Source organism: Triturus cristatus, chromosome 3_1 (genome assembly GCF_964204655.1).
Source record: "Triturus cristatus chromosome 3_1, aTriCri1.1, whole genome shotgun sequence".
NCBI lineage: Eukaryota > Metazoa > Chordata > Amphibia > Caudata > Salamandridae > Triturus > Triturus cristatus.
In genome coordinates this window covers 124,626,303-124,646,937 of record NC_140583.1, presented here as the reverse complement: position 1 = coordinate 124,646,937, position 20,635 = coordinate 124,626,303, and the positions used below count along the sequence as shown (strand labels likewise).

Sequence of the window (20,635 nt, the reverse complement as noted above, 5' to 3'; positions counted from 1 at the left end):
CCATTTAAAACTTACCTGCAGCCCCTTGCTGTAGCTCTGGCTGCTCCTGGACCCATTTTCTCCCGCCGTCGCCTTGCTGAAATCGCGGCCGCCGAGTGGAGAGAACTACACACCCCAGCCTCCCCTGCTCCGGTGGGCCAATCAGGTGACGTTATTCACGCGCCCGGAGGCGCTTTACATTTCTGCATACCTCCGGGGGAGCGGGTGTTGCTCTGACGCTGTGGCGAACTCTGGGACCCATTTAAAACTTACCTGCAGCCCCTTGCTGTAGCTCTGGCTGCTCCTGGACCCATTTTCTCCCGCCGTCGCCTTGCTGAAATCGCGGCCGCCGAGTGGAGAGAACTACACACCCCAGCCTCCCCTGCTCCGGTGGGCCAATCAGGTGACGTTATTCACGCGCCCGGAGGCGCTTTAAATTTCTGCATACCTCTGGGGGAGCGGGTGTTGCTCTGACGCTGTGGCGAACTCTGGGACCCATTTAAAACTTACCTGCAGCCCCTTGCTGTAGCTCTGGCTGCTCCTGGACCCATTTTCTCCCGCCGTCGCCTTGCTGAAATCGCGGCCGCCGAGTGGAGAGAACTACACACCCCAGCCTCCCCTGCTCCGGTGGGCCAATCAGGTGACGTTATTCACGCGCCCGGAGGCGCTTTAAATTTCTGCATACCTCCGGGGGAGCGGGTGTTGCTCTGACGCTGTGGCGAACTCTGGGACCCATTTAAAACTTACCTGCAGCCCCTTGCTGTAGCTCTGGCTGCTCCTGGACCCATTTTCTCCCGCCGTCGCCTTGCTGAAATCGCGGCCGCCGAGTGGAGAGAACTACACACCCCAGCCTCCCCTGCTCCGGTGGGCCAATCAGGTGACGTTATTCACGCGCCCGGAGGCGCTTTAAATTTCTGCATACCTCCGGGGGAGCGGGTGTTGCTCTGACGCTGTGGCGAACTCTGGGACCCATTTAAAACTTACCTGCAGCCCCTTGCTGTAGCTCTGGCTGCTCCTGGACCCATTTTCTCCCGCCGTCGCCTTGCTGAAATCGCGGCCGCCGAGTGGAGAGAACTACACACCCCAGCCTCCCCTGCTCCGGTGGGCCAATCAGGTGACGTTATTCACGCGCCCGGAGGCGCTTTAAATTTCTGCATACCTCCCGCGTCGCGGGACAGCGCGCGGGCAGTGCCGGGCTAAGCCCGGGCAAAGGGCGGGCCCTCTGTGGCCCTCAGAGGCTCGAGGAGACTGGACTGGGCCTATTTATTTATCGATTGTGTTAAAATATCTTTTATTATTTGTATTATATTTTTCTGGTGTGCACATTCGCCTTGTGATTAGGAACCCTTCGTCACTCTCCCTCAAATATTTCATCTTCTTTTAATTTTAACATATATTTATTGTATTCTTTTGGGGTTATAGTACTTTGTTATATAAAGATGTCAGCCAAAAAACTACGGTCCGGGAGAGTAATAGGGGATAGGGTCTGTATAATGTCAAAACCCATTTCCCCTAGCAACAGATCTTCTAGTAATTTGCTACTAAAGGGTCAGTCCCTGCTGCCTCAATTTTGGGAGAAGACGGTATCTAGTAGGGGGAAAAAAGATCAGTCAGACATCCCTCCTCCTGAAGATCCCTTCCTACCGCCATCTGATAGGTCAGGAAATAATGGGGATGTTTCTTTTTATCCTAAGACTGGACAGCAAACCAATGCGCCTGCCGTCTCTGCAGAGTTTCCCCTTGCTGACCCCATTGGAGGTCCACAATTAATGACGGACAGTAAGGGAGTTTCTCAGTTGTCAAGTATTGACCTGGAGCTCTGTGGTCGATACTTAGCTGACGGTCCTTTGAATTTACCTGAAGTGATTAAACCCCCGACTGGTGTTTCTTCCTCTGGTCTCTTTCTTTTTAGTAGTACCCCTTCTCTAAAATTGCCAGATATTTTTTCTCAGTCTAATTTCTCCATGAGTCCACTGCTTAATTTATCTGACACTGGTCATAAGGGTCTACTCGGTTATGATAAAGTGGAAAAACCGATTTCTGAATCCTTGATTGCATTGGAACATTTGCTGGCATCCATCCTACAGTTATTGAGTAAATTTGTGGGAAGTTCCGATTGCATTCTGGAATCAGTCACCCAGATACTAAAAGCCTTAGTGTTAAAAGCTCAGGAAAAGGTTCCTGATGTTGTTTCTAAAGTAAGCCCTCTGGGGCATGAGTTGGGTAGTGTGCTCTTAAATGAAAATGTAAACTCAGTTCAAAATAAGCCCCCTGTAGCTCCCATTTTACCTGTATCTAATTGCGCAAAGCTTTGCGACCTTGAAATTGAAGAAGAAATCATTGAGGTTGCTGCTCCAAATCTTGAAAGAGAACTATTTTCAATCTTTTTACCTGAATCAAAGGGATCAGGGGGGGTTGAAAAGGGAAAAATTAGAAAACAAAGAAAGAATCTAGGAAAAAAGAGGAAACCAATCCGTAGATTCAGAAAGAAAAAGCAGAAACAAATCATTTTTGAGGATTCCCAGGTCTTAGACTCTAAGTTCCAAATGACGGGAGAATTAATGTGTAAGGAGGTGGTTTCCCATTCTTCTGATATCTTAAAGTTCTCAGTCCCGGGCACAGAAATCATTTCTGATTGCCCTGGGAATGGTCCCCCATCGGATGTAGGGAGATGGGCAACTCCCCTGCCCGAGGTAGAATCGCCTGGGCGGTCTGTAGCTCTTGATCCTTTTGCCCCCGTTTTTCCTGCTTTGGATGTGGGAGAGGTACGGCCCCAGCATTTGCCCTCAAAAATTCCTGAAGTCTATGTAGATACATTTACAGTAGATTTTTTTACCCTTATTTGATTCAGACTTATCCCTAAATAGAGCATGGCTACTCAAATATTTTAAGGATATTGAGAGCCTAAAATTGATTCAATCTAATGATATTGATTTAGTCTCTATATTGGGAACAGCGTCCGCTCCCTTTGTTAGGGTAAAATTCTATTCTAAACTTATATTAAACCTTATTCTACAACAGGCCGAGAGTTTTCAGTGTAGGGGAATTGATGTTTTACCTGTTCTCCCCTTTGGGAGAAATTGTTTCCCTCCAAATAGACTTTCTCAGCAGGGCAATGGTCAAGATACTCTCTTTTCCCTATATGATGAATTAAAGATTTCTGTTTCAAAAAATACACGCCGGGTGACTCAGGTAAAGCCAGTTTCGCTTTCCCAGAATATTCCCCCAAACAATGAAAATTCTCAGTGGAATTGGTTGCCTGGGGTTTTGTCTACTAAAACTTTAGACAATCCTAAGCTTTTTCAACATCTTTAGCAATAGTTTAAAAGTAATCTCTTGGAATGCTGCTGGCATTCATAATAATGCTGAGAAATTACAGTATTTATTCTCTATGAAAGCTAGCATTATTTGCCTCCAAGAGACCTGGTGTTCTAGTTGTTTATATGCAGGAAAAGACTATTTTGTCCTAGAGGCTAGGGCATTACCTTCAAAGAAAGGGCATGCAAAAGGTGGTCTTGCGTGCCTCTTGTCAAATAGATTGAAATGGAATTTTACACATTATGTTGATCCAAAGAATCTCTTTCAGGCAGTGACCCTCTGCTCGCAACCAAGTTGGGGTACCAATACTTCATTAGTAATAATAAATGTATATATTCCCCCGGATGAATGTTTTAATATTTTATTGAAGCAAGTCTTTTCATACATTAAACAGCTAAAAGAGCTAGATCCTTCCCCCCATGTACTGTTAGTTGGCGATTTTAATTGTAAGGTTTCCAACACTAGTTTAGAGTTATTCAGAAATAAATGTAAAGAAGAAGCCTACCTTATCCCTCAGATTCTCTTCCCTAATAAAATTAAAACTAATAAAAGAGGGAAGTTGTTATTGGAAGAACTTTCTGCAACTGAGGGGATAATAGTGAATGGTAGGCTTCCCTCCGATTTTCCTGCTAACTATACTCATAGATCCCCCTTCAGTCAGTCAATCTTGGATTATGTAATTATTGATTATGATGTCTTTTCTCTAGTAAAAGATCTGGTAGTCTTACCGACATTATTCAGTGATCACAACGTGATCACTATAGATTTGTCTTTATTTTTTCCAAATTCTGACTCATGGCATCTTAATAGCGATATATTTAATTTTCATAAGAATACTGGAAGATGTTTCTGGAATTTTAAAGCCAGGAAGGGCCTGAAGTGTATTTTAGGAAAAACTATCCTAGAATTGATCTATTGGCAGGGTTCTGAACTGACTCATTTTGAGGATTTTATGAAGGAGGTTATTCGTGTTGCTAATAGATCCTCCTTTTCCAAAAAGAGGAGCTTTGTTCCCAGTTCGCTGATCCCTTTAAATAAGGCAATAAACAGGTTAGTGCGGGAACAATTTCTGTGTAGATCTACTGAATTAAAAAACAAAATATATTTGTTAAAAAGAAGGAGAAGTCGCATCAAGAAGAAACTTAAAAAGGAAAAAGAGGATTCTCTTTGGATCAGATTAAGGGAAGCGGTTGTTCATGGCAATACTAGAACATTTTGGTCTCTCATCGGAGAGGGTTGTGGAGCTAGAGTCAGCCCTCATCCTATTCCTATTGCCGAATCATTATGGGTGTCGTTTATCTCCGCCCTTTATGCTGGGAATGGCGTAACATTTGAAGGTGAGTGCTCCTTAGAAGCTCCGAGAGATGTTGAGCTTTCTATTGAAGCCCCTTCAGAGAAAACCATTGAAATGGCTATTAAGGATATGCGTTCCTCTGGAGCTATGGGGCCCGATGAACTTCCCATTTCGATACTAAAGTTAGATCCTGTTCTATGGAGTAAAATCCTCTTTCCTTTATTTAGTGCTTGCTTTTCAAGTAAGACTGTGCCATCCTCTTGGAAGGGGAGCATTTTGGTGCCCCTGTTCAAGAAGGGCGATAGGAATAATCCAATGAACTATCGTCAGATAGCTCTCCTTGATGCTATTGGAAAAGTCTTTTCCAAATGCCTTCTAGCTTTAATCACTGATTGGGTCGAGGCGAATCAGATTTTGCCTCTTGAACAAACGGGCTTCCGCAAAGGGCATAGTACTTTGGATAACCTTACAGCCCTGCAGGTTATCCTGGACAAATATGTAAGAGTTCGGGGTGGAGGAGTCTATGCGGCTTTTATTGATTTCTCTACAGCATTCGACAAAGTGGATCGTCCTCTGCTGTGGAGAAAGCTAGCTATATTAGGTATGCCCCCTCTTCTATTAGACCTAGTACGATCTCTACATTCGGACACTTGGTGTCGAGTGTTACAGGGTGGAGAAAGGGGACTCTCGTGTGCTATTCCCTCCACTAATGGTTTAAAACAAGGTTGTCTTCTGGCTCCTCTGTTGTTCTCCCTGTATATTGCTGATCTTCCAAACTCGCTCGCATCTTGTGTTGGTATAGCCCCGGTAGTGGGGGGTTATAATATAGCCTGCCTTTTATATGCGGACGATATTTTAATTTTAGATTTAACTCCTAAAGGCTTAGCTAATCGTCTGCAGGCTTTACATGATTTTGCTGAGTCCCACTTTTTGAAGATAAATGCCTCAAAAAGTAAAATTATGTGCATCACAGGGAGGAAAAAATCCAAATCTGAGAATTATGGTTGGTCAGTAGGTGGGCAGAAATTAGAAGTGGTTAAATCATATACCTTTTTAGGAAGAATTGTTTCAGCAAACCTGAGCGAGAGGCAACACATTGATAACAACTCTCGTAAAGCCCTGTCTCAAGGCAAAAGCTTGAGTTCTCTTTATTCCGCTACAGGGAGAAGACATTTTGCTCTTTTATTAGAGGTTTATAAGGCAAAAATCCCCTCAACCCTCCTATACGGAATAGAATTGATGGATTTAAAACACTGGGGCTTCCTTCATATGATTGAAGGAAAATTATTAAGGTCTTTAACCACCCTGAATTCGGCTTGCTCTACAGCTGCTCTTAGACTAGAATTTGGTCTGCGTAGCAGTTGGGTACAGGGCCTGTCTGCATTAGTACGTTGGGTCGCCAGCCTTGCCAGAGGAGAAATGGGGACTTTGAGATCCCTTCTCAAGAGTGAATTATTGGGAAGTTTTAAAGAGCACTCTCAAATTGTTAAGAATTTCAGAAAGGCAGTGGCACTTCTTGAATTAGATGAGAGTTCTATTTTTATTATTTCTTCTTCCCAACTAAAATCTCTTTTGAAGCAGGCTTCCTGGTCTCTTTGCTTCAGGAGGGATAAAGAATCCATGATAGCTAAGAAGCGAAGTGCCCTACTGTGTAACTCTTACTCTAGGAAGTTTGTTCAACCTTATGTATTTTGGAATTTAACACATGGTATTCGGAGATTTTGGTTTCTTTTGAGGCAAGATTTATTGCCGCTTAATTCCCTCTTGGCTAAATGGTATGGGTCTTCCCCCCTATGTAATCTCTGTAATATGTCAGCACAGGATCGTACTCATGTATTGTTTATTTGTCCTGCATTACGTTTACTTCGTTTAAGGTGGTTAAAATCAATTTGTCTACAACTAGGAATCCTTGATGCGAATTCCTTTTTAAAAGCTTTATATACCCCTCCCAATGAAATGTTTTGCTTCAATATTTTTAACTTTTTTAAAGGTTTTTTAGATATTTATTGATGAAATGAGGAGGATTGTGTCATAGTATGCCCTTTTCGATGGAGAATGTTGTAATTGTTTATTTTTTCTTTTTATGATGGAATATGTATATGTATTTTGTGTATTTTGTTTGTGTGGCCCTCTTTGTAGTGCCAAAACATAATAAATAAATTGAAATTGAAGGTTCGATTGGCAATGACAGTTGCTGATCGATCTTTGGACCAGGGAGACACTCCATGCCGTGGGTGAAGTCTTTATCGAATAAACACGACACTTACCTGAAAAGAGGACTTTGGCGTGATCCTTTAATACTTACCACACACAGTATTGAGATTCTTTGCGGAGACGATTAGGTCATTTGCCCCTTGCCAAAGCTCGGAGCCCCACCCAGGATTGTGATAGCAAAGTTTCTCCATTATAGGGATTGCAACGAAATCCTACAGGGGGTTCGCAGAAATGGAGACCCCACATTTGAAAACCACAGCATCCCCCTTTTTCCAGACTATACAAGGGCTGTTCAACTACAGAGACAATCATTCAGCGACGTCAAGCAAAAACTGAAAGTGATGGGTTTGACCCCATCAAGTTGAAGGTAATACAGGACCACCACTCCTATTTCTTTACGACACCTTAGGAGACTTGGGACTGGTTGGAGATACAAGTAACAATAGAATCCTGGCGATGCCCTCGGATCGGCCCATGAGATGGGATCTATTGAGGGGGAGTCACATTGCTCACATCCAGGAGTAGAAGCACACATAGACACCATTCGAGTTGCATTGCGTGAGTAATAGTGCAAATTGAAGGCACTTTGAATCTAGCATCACAGCGACAGGAACGTGGGCAGGCTAGGGCGCTCGTAGAGGCATTCACCTTCACTGCGTTCATATCCACTAAAGTCAGATTTCACCACACCACAGACAATAGAGTGGAGAATCTGCTTCGACATAATGGAAGTGGACACATAGAAGACTCCTGGCGGAAATGCGAGGCCCTGCAGAAGAAGGTGTGCAACAAGCTCCTGGTGGGAATGTAGGGTCACGTTACAATGGGTGATCGACTGATCAGGTATTGTGTACAGCCTTGGGTGTTTGATGCCCATCCCCATACAAGGCAATAAACGGGACGGGTCCATGTATGGTTGGAGCCTTATTGACGTGCTATTTTACAAGTAGCATGTTACGATCTTCTAACACTGGTCTCTTGATAGTTCTAGACTCAGAAAGCATCTTAAAACGTTGCTATAGCCCTAGTAATTTTCAGGTTTCATTTTTAGTCCCACAGGTGTGCGCTCTGACTCTCACAATACTGGGAAGCCTTAGGGTAGCCACACGGTTTATATTTCAAGATAAGATAAGATCCAGGTAGATGGGACTAATACCCCACTCGTTGGAGCCCCTGAGATTGCTAGGTTTGTGCTGCACTTCATTTACAAGGGGCATGGCAGAACCTGGTGGCAGCATCTGCATTGGGACTTGTTCACATGCTCACTTGGTAACCCCCCCATTCCCTGTTTTCTTCTACCTTTTCCCTCCTCTCTGTGTCCCTTGCTCCAATCAACCCTTGACGTGGAGTGTTTGGTTGACTGAAGCAGTGTTAGAGCGTCATTGGACTGACGATTTGTTCTAATGTTGGGGGCATTGTGGGGCACGGGGCTGCATAATTAACAAAACCAGGACATTTAGTGGAAATTGTGTGTCTGAATCGAGGTGGTGGTTCAGGGGTGCAGAGGTGGAGGATGACGGTTGTAGCGAGTGTGACCTTTTATCATGACTGACTCAGTGTGTATACTCACATGGAATGTGCGTGGGCTAAATTTGTTTCTCATGGGGAAGGGAGTGCCCATTTTGTTCCTTCAGGGGAAGCACCTCCTGGGTGCCGAATCCCTGAAGCTAAACATAAAATGGCACGGACAATTATATTCTTCCACAAGTATCAGCTATTAGCTGGTCTGTTAACAGAAAAGGGGGAAGGGGAACTCACGAGGCAAGATAAGGACAACAACCCATTAAAACTGACAACAGACGGGAGTTCCTCAATGGAGAGTGAAGCAAGAGGAAAGGAGACGGAATACACTGAAACATCAAGTGAAAACACTGAGAATACATCTACCCATCGTTCCGTTTTAGATCTTCTACAGGCTTTAACTGACGAGGTAAGAAGCAGGTTTCAGGTGTCAGAAAAAAACTACACTGAAATTAAGGTCTTTTGTGAAAACATGGAAGACAAGCTAGATTTGTTGACAGCAAGAGCCACAGTTTTAGAGACGACAGTGGCCGAGTTAACAATAAAAGTAGATGAAAATGCAATGGATCTCACTAAAATAAAAGAACGAGAAAACAGCTTTCAGGACAAGTTGGAATCCACTGAAAATGCTCAACGGAGGATTAATCTCCGGTTACTTAAAGTTCCTGAGGGAGTTGAAGGAGATAACATCAAAGAATACGTAGTAAAATTGATAAAGCAAGCAACTAAAATTGATTGTTCGGAGCAAGTTCTTTCTGCTGATATTCAGAGGGTACATAGGGACCCGTTTAGATTAAGTCCAAATAAGACTAGACCCAGGAAAATCTTGGTTCATTTTCTGATATATAATCTAAAGGATGAAATACTGAACAAAGCGTTAAAATTAAATACATTAAATGCAGAAGGGTTTACTTTTCAAATCCGGTCCGATGTCTCTTCCATAACTGCATCTAAACAGTGGGAGCTGGGAAAGCTATTAGATCCTTTTAGACAACTAGGTGCCACGGCACAACTTACATTTCCTGCCACACTAAAAGTAATGTCTAACAATAAAATGTATGTGTTCAGATGGGTGGAAGAGGCAGAAACCTTTTTGCAGTCCATTTCAGGGCAAAGCAGTGGAACATCGGCCCGTTAATAAAACTAGTCTCCTCTACTTCAAACTCCAGGTTATTTTTATTATGAGAGCTAGAAGAACACCCTTAATCCAACATTTGAAAATACTAGCTAGCAGTTATACTAGCAGTCATACTAAGAGATATATTAAGTATTTACCATCCTGACAAATGAGAGGGAAGCCTCAAAGGCCAGGGTAGGGCCATAAGAGAAAGAATGGGGGTTCTCCAGTGGTGCACAGGGGTGGGCAGAGGGAGGGAATGGGGATGGTCACTGGGTGGGGAGCATAGGGGAAAAAAACCCAAAAAAAATCCAAATCGCCCAAATAAATCTTATAAGAAAACTATCATCCATCTAAATAAGCAATTACACAGGCCACAGCTGACCAAGCTTTATATCTGAGGGTGCTGTCATGGAACCTAAACGGGTTAAGGGTAAAACACAGGATGGAAAGGATATTCCAATATCTAAAAGACACTCCAGAACAAATCCTCATCCTTCAGGAAACACACCTAACTGAGACGGAGATGAGGACTTTGTGTAAAACCAAAAGCTAGATTCATGAGGCTATATGCACTACACAACAAATAACCACGAAGGGAGTAGCCATAATTATAAAGAAACATCCTGTCTTACCAGTAGAGGGTTCCAAAGTCGACAAGATTGGAAGATGGGTCATAATTAATATAAAGTTTCATACACAAAAATTTACAATAGCAGGGTATTATGGTCCTAATCTAGACGACCCAGCTCCTCTAAAAGGTTTTACTTGTTGAGCTATTACTATTCCGAGATCCTCTGATACTAGCAGGTGATTTTAATTTGGTCTTAGACACTGCGATGGATAGATCCTTAAACAGCAGAATCCCGCAGAATTGCAAAATAAGATCTTTATTGAAAAATGCGATGAAGCAAATTGGCTGGATAGATATTTGGAGAGAAACAATGGGCAGCAGGAGAGTGTATACCTTTCACAACAAGAAACATGGCCATAGATCTAGGCTAGACTTTTTTTTAAATCAGTATGGAGTTGAGGGGATGGGTGAATTGCACAACACATCTATGTGGGCAGGTATCAGATCATGTGGCAGTAATATTAGCACCAAAACGTCCAAATAATCCAATTAACAGAAGATGGACTTTAGATCGAGCGATCCTGTTAGAGGAAGAAATAGCTGAAAGATTAACAACAGATACAAAGAACTATTTCATGACTAATATGGAAAGCACCTCCATATAAATAGTATGGGATGCTTATAAAGCTTTTTTAAGAGGCTGCATAGCCTCAATCCAAATTGTCAGACAGAAGAAATATAAAATAGAGGTTGAAGAGATAGAGGGTAAAATCCAGAAGTTAAAGCATGAGCTCATTACTCAAGGGGACAGAATAGAAGGGAGCATTTCCGAGAGTCTATTATCTCTCAAACCAGAACTGTCTGGGGTGCTAGATGCCAGATTAAAGAAGGAGGTGAGAGGCCAGCAAGATGGCTCATTTCGAGTATGGGGAAGGCTGTGAGAAGCTTCTAGCCTGGAAGACCAAACGGGAATTAGTGAAAGGTAATATAAAAGAAGTAGTCTGTAACATCACTGGAAAACGGTGTGAGACCCCCGCAGATATTGAAGAAGCTTTTTGAAAGCATTTTGATAGAGTTTTTAGAGAGGATCTAACCCCATAAGGATAAGACGATAGATTCGTGGCTTGAGCATTTCCCTTCCAAAAAAGCTAGCGAGGAGGTGTCTATTAATCTTAATAAACCAATAAGCCAGTGTGAAATCAAGAAGGCAATAGAGTCTGGGAAAAAAGGCAAGGCGCCGGGACCAGATGGTCTACCGGCAGAGCTGTATAAATCTTTGGCTGAGGTTCTCATTCCAGTAATGGACAAACTACTGTCTCATATTTTTGAAAGAGGTGGGTACATTCCCCCCTCGTGCGATGAGGCCACCGTTGCCCTAATTTTAAAACCATCCAAGCCATCTAATCAGTGCGACTCATATAGACCAATCCCCCTGCTTAATCATGATTATAAGATTTTTGCCAAAATTTTAGCAGAGAGGTTGAATGGTATTATGAGTGGACTATTTCATCTAGACCAAAATGGCTTTGTCAGAGGGAGAGGCATTCAAGAATTAACTTATAATTTGATTGGAGCCATAGACCTTGCGACACTACATAAATTACCAATGGCCATTATTATGTTAGATGCTACTAAAGCATTGGACCGGGTTAACTGGGCCTATCTAACTCAGGTATTGGAAAAATGCAATTTGAGACAACATTTCAATGGGGCAGTCTCCTCGATCTACCAAACTCCAAAAGCTAGAAATTTGATAAATGGAAATCTTTCCTCTCCTTTAGAAGTACAAAGGTGGACAAGGCAAGGATGCCCCCGTTCACCAATGCTTTTTAATTTGTATATAGAGTCTTTTGTACATCAGACCTTGAGAAAGCCATCCCTATCATATATAGCCTAGCACAGCAATTTGGTTGCATCTCGGGGTATGAGATGAATCAGTCCAAAACAGAGTGCATGGCCTGGAATTTGAATGTTTCTTTCCCACAACTGAAAAGAGAAATAAGGTATTTAGGAATCAGAATCACCCAGGATTTCAATGATATAGCTGATAAAAATTTACGTAGGGTTGACAAAGAAATCGCTGATTCCCTAAAATGTTGGGCATTTCTACCTCTAACACTAATAGGAGGAGTCAACCTAGTAAAAATGATGCTCCTACCAAAACTTATATTTATATTTAAAAACATACCATTATCCTTCAAAGAAAAAAGTCTTAGGAAAATACAGGCAAAAATAAGTACTTTCATATGGGCCTCCAAGGGTATAAGAATCTCCCGGAAAAAGCTTCTGAGAAAGAAGAACAAGGGAGGGTTATGTGTACCTGATATAATTTTTTATGCATGGGTATTCTTAATAATGGCAGGCAAAATGCTTATGAATGAACCTAATGCTTCAGATATAGAGAAAATGTTTAGGGAAATGCTGCAAGATTTAACAGGAGGAGATCATGCTTTTATATACAAATTCAGAGACCCACGTTTATTCAAGAAGGTACGACTGAAATCTCTAAAGGACCTAGCAAATACTTGGTTAAAAATCAGAAAGCTGTTGAAGATTAGTTATTACAGCGCCATGGCGCCCATTTGGGACACACCTGGCTCACCCGAGTGGACTAAAGACTTACTAGTAACACTTACTAGTAACACCGTTAAAATCTGCAGGGATAAATTGCTGGGCCCAACTTATTCCTGAGGGCTGTTTGCTATCATGGGAGGATCTGAAGTTAATCACAAATAGTGAACTATCTAAATTCAAATACTTACAAATAAAAAGCTGGTCCCAGGCGGTTGGCACAACGGTTGGTTATACAAATGATCTAGAGACAGCTTTAAGAACGAGACAACGGAACAACGACTTTACTCTTCCATCGCAGCTGTGGGGCAAGTGCTTGCCGGGTTCCAGCACAGAAGCAATATGGCAAGTATCTTATGATTTACTATACTCTACAGTACAAGCTGCCAATTTAAGGAGAAATCATCTCTTCTCTCTCCGCAGAGTACAATGGTCTCCTTCTAAGCTTTCTAAGTTCTCAAAAGGAACTACTCCGTGCTGTCCAAAGTGCCAGCAGGAAAAAGCTGATGATGTGCACATGTTTATAAGCTGTCCCATGTTACATCAATTTTGGGGCCCTATAATAAGAGGTATGGAAGATATATTTGGGTTTGACATCCAGGTGAGCATTTCCTTAATATTTTTTGGTATTCTCCCAAAATTATGATTTGTTATCCTTAGACAAAAATAAGCTGTGTTTTTACCTCATTTTACTTGCTCGCAGAGAAATTTGTAACTGTTGGATCAAATGCATTCCCCCCACCTTTCTAGAATGGTTCAATTCTATCAAGTATGTAATGAAATTAGATATAGCTGTATGGAAAAAGAAGAGCAAGAGAAAGAAAGATTTCTGGTTGCCATGCAACGTCTGGCTGGACAATCTCTAAAATCAGGGGCATGCATGTCCAATGATTATGCCTCTATATAGAATTACTTTACCCCTCGGATCAGTTCTGGGGGCCTAGCAGATAGAAGAACTGAACGGATCAATCACGAGAGGTTCTGTGTAAAGTGCATCCATTCAGATCAGAGCTCTCTTGTCGGTGCCAAACAACAGGGGGGCCACAGAGTATATCAAATCGGCTCTGGATATAACTGATGGCGTATGAGGACATACAAAAAAAAAATAAAAAAATAATATTCTTCCACTTATTCCTTCTATGCCAGAGGGGTGTCTATATCGATGGCCACGGGGATCTCATTCCAGTTGCAAGGACAGGTAGTTGATGTTGCCGGACGATGTGTACTTTTACATGGTATACTGGATGGACGGCAACTAAGCATGCTTAATGTATATACACCTAATGCTGATGATGAAGTGTTCTTCAGAGCTCTGGAAACTGAATTACTCTCCTGCATTGGACGGCCTGTCATTTGGGCAGGTGATTTCAATTGTAGAAGGTTCAAACAACAGAGCACAGCACATTCAATAGTTCCAACAGACTAACATTAGTCAGTAAAAAATTTAATTCCAAAAGATGAGCAATAAATATAACACAATCTTGATCATAGGTGGATCAAATTCCAAATTGTTGACACATAGATGAAGCAAAAAAACAGCCGACACGAGTTTTGTTGTTATACGACTTTCTCAAGGCTGTCAACAAAACAGTATGATACATAGCTTAGTTTTAGTATACGGGGAAGTTCTTACTTTCATCTTACATTGTGCATCACTCAATTGGTGAGAGAAAAATGAAGGTGCTCACTCCGAATGGTGTCGGAGAATAGTAGACCCAAATGCAAGCGTGAAAAGATAGGTGTAAAAAAGATATAAAGAATTATGTCAACCAATTTTAACCCAATTTGTTAATCCTATTGAATAAATACGAAGTGATAAAGAACTAGTAAGAGTGCAGGGATGTGGTATAAAAACAGGCAAAATAATTAAATAGAATCTGTCATTCGCAAATAATAGTAAAGGCAGGAAAAGAGGAGCAATAAGGTGAACTTCTGAATTCTGCATTTACCTCAACACAAAATCCAAAAGTAGATGATATCAAGGGAAACACTCTTATCATATCCTGTATAATGATTCAAGATGCTAATCCATTCCAGTCATAGTCCGTAGGCCACAGTACACCCAAACAGTCACTAAGAAGGAGACGCATATGTATTCTTTGAATAGGTGTAACTTCTAATCTTTTATTTTGCTATGAACATATAGTAATTGGCTAAAGTATTCCTACTAACAGAACAAGTAGGTCCCTTTGGTATATACGATAATCATACAAAGAGTTGCTATACAAACCACGAGCCAGGCCAGTCGGGTATGTAGGACTCGCTAGTTAGTAAGTTAAAAAACTCTAATTGGAAAAGAACAATCGTCAGGAAATAAAATTTAGCAACCCAGTCGGAAAAAAGATCATTAAAATAGTGACACTTTTCATTTGTATTGTACGTAATTAGGTCAAAATTATATCGAGAAACATATAGCCCCTTGTGTGGCTTGAAAAGCTAGAATGTCTAAATATACAGTGTAGGTCTTACCTAACGGAAGCGAGTGAGCCAGGAAAAACTTGTTATGATAAACGAGTAGAGGCTAAGAGTGCCATGCCTCGAGGAAGACAACAATCTTCCATAGCAACCTGTGAAGAGGAAAAGGAAATGTTGATCGCGGAAAATGCTATTTAAAGTCTCCGCTTGAGATTCCATTTCAAAACTCTCAAACAGGTTATGTGGCACTTACCTAAATCAGCGTGGCTCCCCGCTTAGAATCAAAAGGTTGGTGCAAGCGTCTCCGTTGTGCTCCCGTATAAGTGCCAGAACGTGTCTCCTGTACGTTGATGACGTAACGGAACACGTTCATGTAATGTTACAATAGCCCAAAAACACCACCATTTTAGTAGTTTGGGGGAAATAAAGCGAACTACACAGGACCGTAGCGAGCGGTATGTTAGAGAGAAGGAGATTATGATATATTATATTGCAAATAGGTAGGACATTTTGCGTATTCTAGTCCCGACGTCATTATAGCACTTCTTCAAAGTAAAAGCAATATTTTTATTATTAGTAATAGATAAAGTAAATAACCAAACAAAAGGGGCGCTGAGAAGGCTATGCGTCGATTCTTCCTGGGCTCCGGTTCTGATGCGACAAGAGGGTGCCTCGATGCGTTGCGACAATCCGGTGTGATGCGACAAAATGGCATCTCTGTTGCGATGCGACAACGTGGAGGCGATGCGTGCATGCCCGACAGTCGTGCAGGGAACTCAGTGCTTTTCTGAGCCGCGCCAGACCCTGCAACACACTTCTCGGTGACGGCGGCACGCTTCTCCGGTGTTGGGGCGGCAATCAGCAGCCACGCGTATAGTAATCCGGTTACAGTAAATAACCACCGCCGACACAGTTGGTGTTAACTCGAGTTTTTATTTCCCGAGTGCCGGGCATACGTCTTCCCCCCACCATTCACTTGCGGCATCTAACATGGCCGCCTACGTTCCCGGCATGCCTCGGGTGCACGCTCACAACGACTAGAGCGCATCACCATAACGCGCTTCTTCAGTGATGCGACGACCCTGCGATGCGCTTCTCCAGTGATGCGACGGCACCCTCTGTGGCGGCGGCACGCTTCTCGGGTGATGCGATGGCGAACAGCGGCAGCGGCGACACGCTTCCTCGATAATGCGACAGCGGCATCACGCTTCTCTCTCGTTGCGTCGTGCTACCATCTCCCAACAGCAAAAAGGCCTCACACACTGTTACAGGCCCTCCTGGCAGACTGGAACTCCCAGCACGGAAGTTTAGGAAAGCTGGGGGTGAAGTCCTTTTGTGCCTGGGACTTCAGAAATAGGAGGCCAGCTCTTCTCAGGCCCTTGGAGACATCTCTCAAGTTGGACACAGCACTCAGCCAAGTCCTTCTTCAAGCAGGGGGACACAGCATACAGCAAAGTCCCTTGGTCCTCTCCTTTAGTAGAAACGGCAAACTGCAGGCCAGCCCTACACACACTTGGGCAGTACTTCTCCTCAGTCTCTTCAGCTGATCTTCGTTGGCAGGGATTCCTCTTGATCAGGAAATAGTCTAAAGTTCAGGGGTTTCAGTTCTCTTATGTATACCCCAAAAGTCTTTGTTCTCTATGTGTGAGGGGTCCTAGACCCAGTTCAAACCAGTTCTGGGGGCACTCTGCCAGTGCACATCTTCTTCCTTTGTGAGTGTGGGCCATGGCCATCAGACACACCGCTGGATGTGGAGCCAGCATTGTGGAAGGCAGGCACAGCCTTATTCAGGCCCCAGTGCTACTCCTCCCACCGCTCCAAATACAGATAGGTCTATTCAGCCTAGTGCTGACTCACCCAGACTCCTGGAGCCACCCCAGCCCCTGTCACTCTTAAACCAGGCAGTCAATCCACAAACAGGCAGAGGCACACAGAAAGGTTGGACAAGAAGAATAGCCACTTTCTAAAAGTGCTATTTTCAAACACAGAATTTAAAAACCATCCTTCCTAAAAGATGTGTTATTAAATTCTGAGTTCAGGGATACCATTCTCCAATTTTCTATCTTGTTCCTATGGGAAGATATGCAGGTAAACATGTTACACAGCCTTCCCCATTCTGTTCTATGGGCAAGATAGCCTTTCAATAGTGAAAAACTAAATTGGCAGTATATCACTATCAGGACATGTTACCCACACTAGTACATATCCTACCTTTCACATACACTGCACCCTGCCCAGGGGGGTACCTTGGGCCTACCATAGGGGTGTCCAATGTGTAAGAAAAGGGAAGTGTCAGGCCTTTCAAGTGGGTACACTGGCCAAGTCAACAGGGCAGTTAAACTGCGCACAGGCACTGCAGTGGCAGGCCTGAGACATCATTTTAGGGCTACTCATGTGAGTGGCACAATCTGTGCTGCAAGCCCACTAGTACCATTCAAATTACCAGCCCTGGCACACTCAGTGCACTTTACTAGGGACCTACTGGTAAAACAAATATATCAATCATGGATAACCAATCATTATAACAATTTACACAGGGAGCGCTTGCACTTTGGCACTGATCAGCAGTGGCAAAGTGCCCAAAGCATCTAAACCAGCAAAAACGAATTCAGTGTCAAAAATACAGGAGGCAGAGGCAAAAAGTCAGGAGAAACCACGCCAAGGATGTCAGGTCTAACAATTGTCAAAGCATGGATGATAGCATGCATACAAGACAGAAAACATGGTATAAACACATGATGATGTGTCAATTGCGTGCCTAATACAGATACACATAAATAGCTTTGGTATTTTAACCCCTACGCTGCTAGGCCTTTTCCCTGCTGTGCTAAGCCTATTTTGTGGCTATTTAGGGTAGTTCGCGCTTAGGCCCCTTTAACTTTTTGACCACATAAGGTATTGATGCCAAATGTGTGTCCTTTCTACCAACATCATAGGAATTTTAAAGGTACCCAGGGTTTGTGGATTCCCCTGGAGGGGACCCATAATTCGCCAAAATACAGCTACATTTTATTTTATTTTTTAAATAGGAAAAAAGTGCTGCAGATGAAAGTGTCTGTTTTTGTCCTGCAAATAGTATCAACAAAGGATTTGTGATGCTGAAATCACCATCTTCCCAGCTTCCAGGGATTGACAGAATTTTGTCAGAAAACCAACATTTTTTACACAGATTTTGCATTTTACTGGCACATAGCCTATTTTTGTTATTTTTTGTGCTTTCAATCTCCTTCCAGTTAATGAGAAAAATGGATATGAAAGCAATATTGGATCCTAAGAAGCTATACATTTCTGAAAAGTAGACAGAATTCTTGAATTCAGCAAGGGGTCATTTGTGTATATCCTTCAGAGTTTTCTTATAGAAACTAACAGTTGAAAAGAGGAAAAATTGAAAATGAGTTACAAAAAATAGCCATTTGTGCCAACGTTTTCACCTGTAACTTCTTCTAAGTATGACAGATTTTTTAAGCAATATGCCGTTACATTCGCTCGATCCTTCTGGTTGTAGGGATATATAGGACTTGTAGGTTCACCAAGAACCAGAGGAACCCTGAGCCAAAAACTGAGCAGCGTCTTGCCATCTTTTTTTATTGTGTACCGTGTATATAGCAATTCATTTTGGAAAATATAAATAGTGAAAAATGGGTAAGAAAGACACCTATGTATTTCTGTAATGGGAATAAATATAGAGTTTAGAAACAGTAGCTATTTGCACATCTCCGAAATTGTGGGTACCCATTCTAGCATGTGAATCATAGGACATTTTTCAAAAGGCCTACCCTGCGGTCCAGAAGGGCACACAAAACCGGAGCCATCCAGACCGCCGGGACGGGGCATCATCGCAGGCTGCACACGCGCTCAGCACTTAAGGTGTCCCTACTTCAGTGCACCGAAAGTCACGGTCCCTTGGCGGTGTGCCTGTGCCGGTCGCAGTGTATCCGGTGCCACCAAATGTGTGCCCCGCCAGTCATGGACCCTCTATGATTGGGTATCGTGCTGCGGAGACCATCATGTCACCTCCGGGCCTGCGGAATGGGATGTCGCAGGCCCCTGGGCCCCCATGCCTACATGCACACCACATGGATACACCCCGAGAGAGGTTGGAAATGGCATTGTGCACGTGCGCCCGGCCCTATTTATTGGCAGGGTCACATGTGCTGTGACGTGTGTGCTGGATGGGTGTGGTGTGGGTGTAAACCAGCCGTAAGGGAGTGGACGTGGCCTGCTGACAACTAGACCTGTGAGCAGCAGATCACTACAGGGGAGTCCTGGCACATGTGGCGTTGTTGTCCCCCCCTGGAGCGTAAGCGCAGTGGGCTGGCCAGGCGTATGCCAGTCCAGCGTAAGGGTTTGAACAATGACCCCGGGGCTCTGGGCGTGGTTCCGTACAGGGCTGGACAAGGAAATAACAAATGCATGTGTCTCTGTTGTTGCGTCGGCGCCAGCCGGACGACAATCGGCAATGTGTCACCCCGCGATCCAAGTCCAAAGGCATGAGCCACATGGACGTAAGAGGAATTCACTGACCCTACATTCATCCATAATACCACACTTGATAGACCATAGATACAACACATCTGTGTGATTCAGAATGTTTAATGCACATTAAGTGGAGTGTTGCATCTGGAGCAGTACAGGGCCATGCAAACCCCACTTTCAAATTTTGGCCCCTGGAGGGCCAGCCAGAGTCATTCAGGGAATGACAAGTCCAAAGGAAGTGGAAGAGTTCAGTCCGCAGTCTGTTAGCTCTGTCATTGGCGATAAAACAGAATATGGCAGTCCATTGCAATGTCGAAGGTGAGTTTCGCAGAGTGTATCAGGGGGCCAGTGGAAGGTGATAATGCAGAGGGCAGAACCAAGCTGAAACCGGCCATATGGCGGAGATGAATGCTACAGTTTTCTCCGTACCAGTAAGGCAGTTTCATCCGCATCTTCGTCCTCTGCTGTTTCGTGTGCCTCACGTGTGGATGGTGCGGGCCTTTCTCCAGCACTGTGTGGCAGTGACACCTCAGGGGCCGGAGGTGGAATGTCTGCCGCACTGTGTGGCACTGACACTTCAGGGGGTGGAGATGTGGATGTAGTGGTAGCAGCAGCATGCATCGGCGCCAGGCCTTGTGGCAGCAATGCCATGAGGATGGTTTTGAGGTCATTGTGGAACCCAGCTACCTCTCGCTGGTGTGCAGCCGTGGCAGCCGCTCTTTCCGCATTGGCCTGCTCCATGGTCTCCATGAGCCTCCGCATGAGTCCAATCTCCAGGGCGAGCTTGCTGGAGCCACCCTGACTAGACAGTCATTCTTGTTGCACAGTCAGGACTCTGGCGATGTCAGCCATGGTTCATTAGAGGGCATGGAGCAGACTGGCGGTGTTCGTTAGGGACTGTGAGTGGTCCCTGATGGGACTTAGACACCCACGTATGGAATCTAGTTTGTCTGCCATGCAGTCAAAGCCTACCTGCACCTGTTCAGCCAGCTGCTCCTGGCATCCCAACACATGGCATTGGAAGGCCATGTGTTCTTCGCGGGGGTCCTGGGAGGCAGCCGTGGTGGTGTGTGCTGCCTGCTGTGTGGTCTGTGCAGGGAGTGGGGTGTCCCCATTGCAGCTGGGCTGCCCTGCTCCTGGAGGTGGGCTGTGGAGA

General features: G+C 43.9%; 1 long non-coding RNA gene across 1 annotated transcript in view; it reads right to left on the bottom strand.

Moving 5' to 3' along the window:
- LOC146859813 (uncharacterized) overlaps positions 1-15,304 on the bottom strand; it is a 269,652-nt gene extending 254,348 nt beyond the window's left edge. The window contains exons 1-2 of the long non-coding RNA XR_014978721.1: positions 15,257-15,304; positions 15,058-15,155 (exon numbers count right to left, since the gene is read on the bottom strand). This is a non-coding gene — a long non-coding RNA (uncharacterized LOC146859813). The remainder of the gene's footprint in view (positions 1-15,057; positions 15,156-15,256) is intronic.
- Positions 15,305-20,635: the final 5,331 nt, after the last annotated feature.